The sequence below is a fragment of the Portunus trituberculatus genome, chromosome 28, assembly GCF_017591435.1.
Source record: "Portunus trituberculatus isolate SZX2019 chromosome 28, ASM1759143v1, whole genome shotgun sequence".
Lineage (NCBI taxonomy): Eukaryota > Metazoa > Arthropoda > Malacostraca > Decapoda > Portunidae > Portunus > Portunus trituberculatus.
The window spans coordinates 8,408,713-8,417,152 of NC_059282.1; positions in this window are offsets into that span (position 1 = coordinate 8,408,713).

Here is an 8,440-nt window from a genome sequence, read left to right on the forward strand (position 1 = left end):
TGTTGGGTGCTAAGGAATGTGTGTGGGGTTCTGTTGTGGTACTGTGTTGTGTTGTGGTGCGTTTGTGTCATTAAAGTTTGTGATTCTGTGACGATTTTTCTTGTTATTTCATTTATTTCTTCCTTTAGTTTAAGTTTGTAGCTCTGTGTTATTTTTTTGTCTGTTTAGTTATGTAATTTATTTATGTTTGTTTTTGGATTATATTTGTGTTTGTGACGTGTATTTTATTACTTCATTCATCTTATCTTTTGTATTGGAACGACTGGTGATGAGCAAAAAATGGACATAAAAATTGAAAGTCTCCTCTTATTGCAAATCTAAAAGAGACAAATAAAAAGAGAGAAAAGTTTATTCATTTTTAAGTTATTTTGATATTTCTCCTCCCTAAAGTATGCACAGCGCTACACTCAAGGTAAATTCGTCGTTATTCATGCATCCTTTGCTCCATTCATGTATAATGTATTAGCTTAATGCACGGCGCAGGTAAAATATTTGGTATACATTTACATTTTCCTACTTTAATATTCCATCAACATGAATAGAGTAGTGCTAAAGATACCCTGAATTGTTATACTATTATGGACTTTACTGAAGTAGTGTATGATTTATCAGCTTTATGAACGGTGCTACTCTGAAAAAAGTAATTGTTATACACGTCTTTTGTTACCAATGAATAACTGTCACGCTCATGAATGACGGTAAAGTAAAAAATAAACTGTTTTACACATATCCTTACTACTGCCTCAGTGTTGTAAAGAATGAATAATGGAGAAAGTCCTGAGGTGTGGTACAACAATATGGCTGATTTTGTAGCTAATAAATCTTTGCCTATTTATTTATCTATAATTAATTAATCTAATGAATAATACTACACACTAATATATTTTTTTACTATGACGTAGGTTTGAATAATCCTAGAAAATCGCAGTGCTAAGTCAAAACAAAATAAACTAACCTCTTTTTTCCCACAATCATCAAAGTTAAAAATCTACATAAGTGCAATGTGTTCTACGCCTCTTGGAAGCAAAACTAACTCAAACAAGCAGGTAGAGAGAAGCACAAGAAGCAAGAGTACACTAATATATTACCACTGAGATACCTTTACGTCAAGATAATAACCACCTGGATATCTTATTTATATTTGTACCTGCGTGGATACAAAAAGTTGATCGTGTTTGAGGGCACGTGCAGTCCACCTGGGAGCGGCCCGAGTGTGTACCTGGCGACATTAAGCTTGCCACACACACCTGAGCCACTTACACACTGCAGCTCCTTTACCTGTTGTTCAAATTAGAGGACTGTTATTGTATTGTATGATTATTGTTGTATGATTGTTGTTGTTGTTGTTGTTGTTGTTGTTGTTGTTGTTGTTATTGCTGTTGTTGTTGTTTTTGTTGTTGTTGTTGTTGTTTGTTCCTGATACCATTTATTATTATTATTATTATTATTATTATTATTATTATTATTATTATTATTATTATTATTATTATTATTATTATCATTATTATTATTATTATTTTTATTATTATTATTATCATTATTATTAATATTATCAATATAATTTCAAGATTCAGACAAGCACGAGAGAGAGAGAGAGAGAGAGAGAGAGAGAGAGAGAGAGAGAGAATATCAGCCAGCAACCCACCCACCCACTAAGCCAGCCAGACAGACAGCTAGCCAGACCAACAGACAAACAAACAAACAAACAGACACACACAGAATAACAAACTAAATACCACAGAAGAGAAAATAGAAAAAATATTAAACATTCTCTATTTTTTTGGCGCCGTAGCAACAAATGACGCTTGAGAGAGAGAGAGAGAGAGAGAGAGAGAGAGAGAGAGAGAGAGAGAGACTTAGGTGGCGTGTAATCCCCACTCGTAGGCTAAGTACCCGAGTAATCCCAGCTAATGGCCTGGATATTTCTTGGAGAATCATTAAAGATTAGGAACAAGGCCAAGTCTCACTAGTAATCACTGATGATGACGATGATGGTGGTGGTGGTGGTGGTGGTGGTGGTGGTGGGTGGCGGCGGTGGTGGAGATAGAAGAATAAAAGAGTAGAGAAAAAAAGGAACAGGAGAAAGTTAGAGGCATAATTAAAGAGAATGCCAGAAAAAAAGAAAGATAAACATGAGAAAAGAGAAAGGAGATGAAAATCAAGAGTTCAGAGAGAGAGAGAGAGAGAGAGAGAGAGAGAGAGAGAGAGAGAGAGAGAGAGAGAAATCGTAAAAGAAAACAAAGAACAAAAAGGAGAAACAAAATATATTAAAAGGAAGATTGTATGAACGAAATAAGAGAAAATAAGAATGTACAATGAGAGAGAGAGAGAGAGAGAGAGAGAGAGAGAGAGACGCACCCTCCTAACTGTCACCCTAACCTGTTGTCCTTACAAATAAATAAAACGTACATGAAACCCACACGTGTAGGTACTGTCTTCACACGTTCATGGCCACACGTACATGTCCAAACGCACATAAAAACCTCCCTAGTGCTATTTACCTCACACGCACACACGCACGCACACACACTCCCTCCCATGTACGTTTAAGTGGGAACCAGACGTACTTGTAGGTAAATATGTACGTAAAAGTCAACACTCATCAGGTATACACATGTACGTGAAGTATATGATGAAGTGTACAAAAACAGACACGACGGTAGTAGAAACACACACACACACACACACACACACACACACACACACACACACACACACACACAGAAACAGTCTCGTGTAAGCAAAATTTTACGTGTCTATAATCATCGACAAATAAGGAAAAACAAATCAGTATTCGTGTGTGTATTTGCGTTGTGTTCTCCTCGAAAGCTTCTATTCCGACACCCCCTCTCTCTCTCTCTCTCTCTCTCTCTCTCTCTCTCTCTCTCTCTCTCTCTCTCTCTCTGGTTGTACATTCCTACTTTTCTTTTATTTCTATACGATCTTTATTTTTTTCCTTTTTTATATTTTTGCTTCTTTTCATCTTTTTTGTGTACGATCTCTCTCTCTCTCTCTCTCTCTCTCTCTCTCTCTCTCTCTCTCTCTCTCTCTCTCTCTCGATCCCCTTACAAATGCCAGCAATAAACGAGGAGCAGGAATCCCGTAAAAGCCCAAATTAGAGAGAGAGAGAGAGAGAGAGAGAGAGAGAGAGAGAGAGAGAGAGAGATGACAACACACCTTTACTCACAGCATCTCATTACGCCCCTCACTGCATTACCCACAATTCTCTACGCTCCCTGCGCTCACCACAAACCAAAACAATGCCCTAGAAATGCACTGCGGCAAAAAACAATTGTAAATACCTTGGTGTTCTGGCCTTCCCCTCTTCCCCTTTCGGATGAAGAGGGGACGAGGTGAGGGGACGAGGTGAGGGGACAGGGTTGTGGTAGAGGGGTGACTGACTGGTGTGGATGGATAGAGGGAAGAGATATATGGAGGAAAGGGTGCATAGTGATGGAGGAAATGAAAGGAGGGAGAAATTAGTGTTAAGAAGTAAAGGAAGGAAGAAAAGAGGTGGAGGAAAGGGAGATAGGAAAGGAATAGTGGAAGGAAACAAGAGAGGAAGGAGAGAATAAAGGAAGAAAGGAGAGATAGTGCAAAATTTTAAGAAGAACAGAAAAGCAAAGGAGGAAAACAGGAGAGAAAGAATGAGAAAAGATTGAGGAAAAGAAAGATGGAAAGATAAAGGGAAGGACAGACGTAGTGATGAAGGGAAGAAGGAGATAGGATTAAGGGAAGAAGGGAAGAAAAATGAGAACTGACGAAAGATTCAGAGAAGATAAAGGGAAGGATGAAGGAAAGAGCTGAAGGATCGGGAAGACAGATGGAGACAAGAAAATGCTAGATGAAGAGGAGGGAAGAGACGAAAAGAAGTATAGAAGGAGAGAGAAGGAAGAGGAGGGAAGAAAGGAAGAAGGGAGGGGTAGAAGACACTGAAAAGCCAAGCAAATATAAAGAAAGGGGATAAAAGAAATTAATCCAGCCATTCCTGTACCATTCTCCTCTCAGGGTCCGCTGGTTTCCGTGGCTGTATTGTATGTCTGTATGTATGAATGTATAGAGATTGTTAGCCAGTTAGTTATTTTGTTTCCGGGTCTCTGAGTCCATTTTTCCGTCTCTTTCACTGGTTGTCTATTTTTTAGTGTGTTTTGTTGCGTTTTTAGATCTTTCTTTCTATAGTGTTTTTCTTTCCTCGTCTATCTTTTTTTCTTATTTGTTTCACGTTCTCCATCCTCTCTCCTTCTCTCCTTTCTTCCTGTGTTCACTCTATTTATCTCCCTAGTTCTCTCCTCCCTTACACTACTTCCTTTTCTTCATCACTTTCTCACTCTCACTTTCCCTCTGTTTTTACGTCCCTCCCCCCTCTCTCCTTTTCTCCTTTCCACATGCGTTCACTCTATTTACCTCTCTACTTCTCTTCTCCCTTACACTATCTCCTTTTCTCCATCATTCCCTCACTTTTTCACTTTCCCTCTTTCCCCGATCCACTAAATATACCTCCCTTTTCTTCCCTTTCTTAACTAAAACTACAATACCTATTATCATTCCTCTTTATTCTCCCTTCCCTCTCTTCTAACTCAATGACTCAACCACTCACCCACTCTCTCTTTCCCTAAACACTAGAGGGCGACGTGTCTTTCATTAGGCAGCGCAAGGTCAGTCAGAGTAACACGCTAATTAAGGTTTAGAAAGCATGAATTCCCAGACCGCTAAGGGTGACGAGCGAAGGGAGGGTATAAGCGATGGGGATGAGAGAGAGAGAGGGGGGAGGCTGGAGGCATAGGGAAAGGAAGAGAGAGAGAGAGAGAGAGGGATGTTAGTAATAAGGTGAAGGGACTGATAGATGTTGCGTCTCTCTCTCTCTCTCTCTCTCTCTCTCTCTCTCTCTCTCTCTCTCTCCTCCCCATCACTATTATCCATACAACCATCACTTACATGTCTTACGCCCATACTTTTCGTTATTACCCACGTCACCATCACTATCACCATCTCCTCCTCCTTTCCTCCTCCTCCTCCTCCTCCTCCTCCTCCTCCTCCTCCTCCTCCGCCACAGTATGTTACGTTGTTGCTAGCCTCCACCACACAACTACTGTCGTAACTTGTGTTTTAGTAGACTATAACTATTACTTAACTCTGTACCATTACTATTACTATTCGACCACCATCACCACCACCACCACCACCACCACCACCACCACCATCACTACTACTACTGTTAATACTACTACTACCACTAAAGAAAAATGATAAAAACTGTTACTACTACTACTACTACAATTACCACTACTACTTCTACTACTACTACAGCTGCGTTTACCATTACTACTACTACAACTTCTACTACTACTACTACTACTACTACTACTACTACTACTTACTACTACAAATCACCAATTAACCCTAAGCACCTACACGCACGATGTTTTTTAAGGTCATTTCAGGTCATAACCAATATATGTCGTAACTACCTTGACTCCTAAGCTATCTCCCACGCCTCCTCCTCCTCCTGCGTCTCATCTCCCGTATGCCAGGTCAAGGTAAGGAGGGAGGATGAGTGGGAGGATGGGTGGGAGGGAAGGTGGGAAGAAAGGAGGGAGGGAGGGAATCTTTACTTGAAGGAGATGGAAAGTTTGGTCACGAGAAGAATGAAGACAAAAAAAAAAGGCCCCTCATATTTTTTTTCTCCTTTTAAATTATATACAGGAGAGAAATACGAATAATTGAAGTAAAGAAGGTAAATAAAAAGAAATGGCAGAGAAGTAAAGAAAACGTGATTGATGTTGAAGAGAAATGAAAAAGAAGAAAAAGAAGAAAAAAAAAGGGAACAGGTACACGTGGAAGGAGGAAAGAAAAAAAGAGAGAGAGAATAAAAAAAAAAACGAAGCAAATATTGAAAGAGACGAACACAAACAAACGACAACAAGGTAACGAAAGATAAACAAAACCATCAATACAACGAAGACACACACACACACACACACACACACACACACACACACACACACACACACACACACACACATACACACACACACGCGTCAAAATAATAAAACCTACAGTAAAATAAATAGATAAATAAAAGAATCAAAACAAATAGAAAAAAACAGAGAAGGGGGAACTTGTTTGGCTAAATTTTGTTTTGCTATACAGTAATTGTTCGTACTTTTGATAGGCCAAGAGGGGAAGGGAAAGAGAACGGGGAGAGAAAATGGAGGAAAGGGAGAGGGAATGGAGGAAAAGGAAAGAAAAAAAAAGGAAAAAACTACGAAAAAAAAACAGGAAATAGCAGAATATCACTATCTGAAAAAAAAAGTAAAAAAGGAAAACAGAAATGATGAGAATAAGTTGGATTTATAAAAGAGAATAGATATAAAGTGTTAAAAGGACGGAGAAGCTAAAATAAGAAGAAATTATATAAAAAACATTATGCACACTTACGAAAAAGAGAGAAGAGGAAGACGAGAGAAAAAAAAACATTAAATGACAAAGGAGAATTGAAAGGAAAGCTAAAATACTGAAAAGAAAAAGTAGAAAGAACAGAATAAAAGGAAGAGGAGAAATGAAGAAAGGACAACAATGACAAACGAAAACTGGAGAGAGAGAGAGAGAGAGAGAGAGAGAGAGAGAGAGAGAGAGAGAGAGAGAGAGAGAGAGAATATTAGACAGACAGACAACCAGAGAGAAAGAGAAAAATAGGAGTGAGGGAGAACTTTGAAAAACGGAAGAAAAATTGAAGAGAAAAATGATAAAGGGAGGAGATATTGAAGAGGAAAGTCAGCAGAGGAGATGAGGAAGAAAGTGAGGAATGGGAGACGCTGGATAAAAATGGCGGGAAACTGAACCGAAACAAATCACAGAGAAATGCGAAAGGGAAGCAGAAAGAAAAGGAAAAAAAAAAAAAAACAGGACAATGACGCAGGAGACAGAGAGATGAGAGAAAAGAATAAGAGAGGGATAGAAAATAACGAAAATAGAAGAGATGGGATAGAGAAGAATGATAAGAAAGAGGTTACAAAGAGAATAGAGAAGGACGATGATGAGAGAGAGAGAGAGAGAGAGAGAGAGAGAGAGAGAGAGAGAGAGAGAGAGAGAGAGAGAGAGAGAGAGAGAGAGAGAGAGAGAGAGAGAGAGAGAGAGAGAGAGAGAGAGAGATATGGCGGGAAGGAGTGGCGGAAATAAAAAAAAGAAGAAATAAACAAGGATAATAAGAAAAAGAGACAACAGAGAAAAAGAATAGAGGAGAAAGACAATGAAGATGAAAACGAAAAAGAGAGACAGAGAAAGAGAAAACAATATGGTGGCAGAGAGCTGCAGAAATAAAAGAGAAAGAATAACGGATGATATGATAGAGATAACAAAGAAAAGAAATATAAGAGGAGGAGGAGGAGGATGAAAACGAGAGAGAGAGAGAGAGAGAGAGAGAGAGAGAGAGAGAGAGAGAGAGAGACAGACAGACAGACAGACAGAGAGAGAGAGAGAGAGAGAGAGAGAAAGAGACAGAGACAGAGACAGAGACAGAGAGACAGAGACAGAGAGACAACAACATGGTGGCAGGGAGTTTTAGCTGACTGAGCCGCAGAACATAAATTCTCCAATACATAAAACTCCACTCCCTATGGATACGCTTTTAACGGATTGGACTCTCCTTTGAGCCGAGTCTAAAGCCTTATTGTTGCCGGGACGCTGAACTAGATTCCAATATACGAAATGACTTTGATGCGTTGCTGCAAAATACAAAATAAGCGACCTTCCTGTTTTGTTGGAGTCATATAAAGCAGACAATGGCTAACGAAAAAGATGAACCAAATGTTATAATGGACCGTATGACATAAAGGGATCCAAGTCCATTTTCTTTTTTTCTTATTTTATGGAATGTCTTTTTTTTTATAGTATTAGAATCCGATATGAACGAAATGCAAAGAGAAATATATTGAATGCAGTGTTATTCTCTCCTTTTTTGTCTACATGTGCACAAAGAAATGGAAATAGACGAGACATGTAAAGTGAAAATATATTAGGAAGGAAAAATCATTAAAAGAAAGAAAAGAAAAAGAAAACGCAAGACAGGAGAAAGAAAAAGAATGGAAAATAAAAGTAAAAAAAACAGAATACAAGGCAAGGCAAATGAAAAAGAAAGGAGAGAGAGAGAGAGAGAGAGAGAGAGAGAGAGAGAGAGAGAGAGAGAGTAATGAGAAAAAAATCAGCAGTAAACAAGAGGCAGAACAATCGCAAGCCATGAATAATCCAGCACTTTTTCCTCCTGCACCGCGTCACTCTAACAGCGAAAGTCGAGAGGGTTTAAATGGCTAACATAAACAAAGTTAGTTTAAACATTTCCAGATCCTTGCCGCTGGGACTGGCCATTAGTCAGTGGTAATGACGCGAGACACACACACTGTCCTGCCGCCATCACTCCCCGCTGACAACACTAACTTTCTCT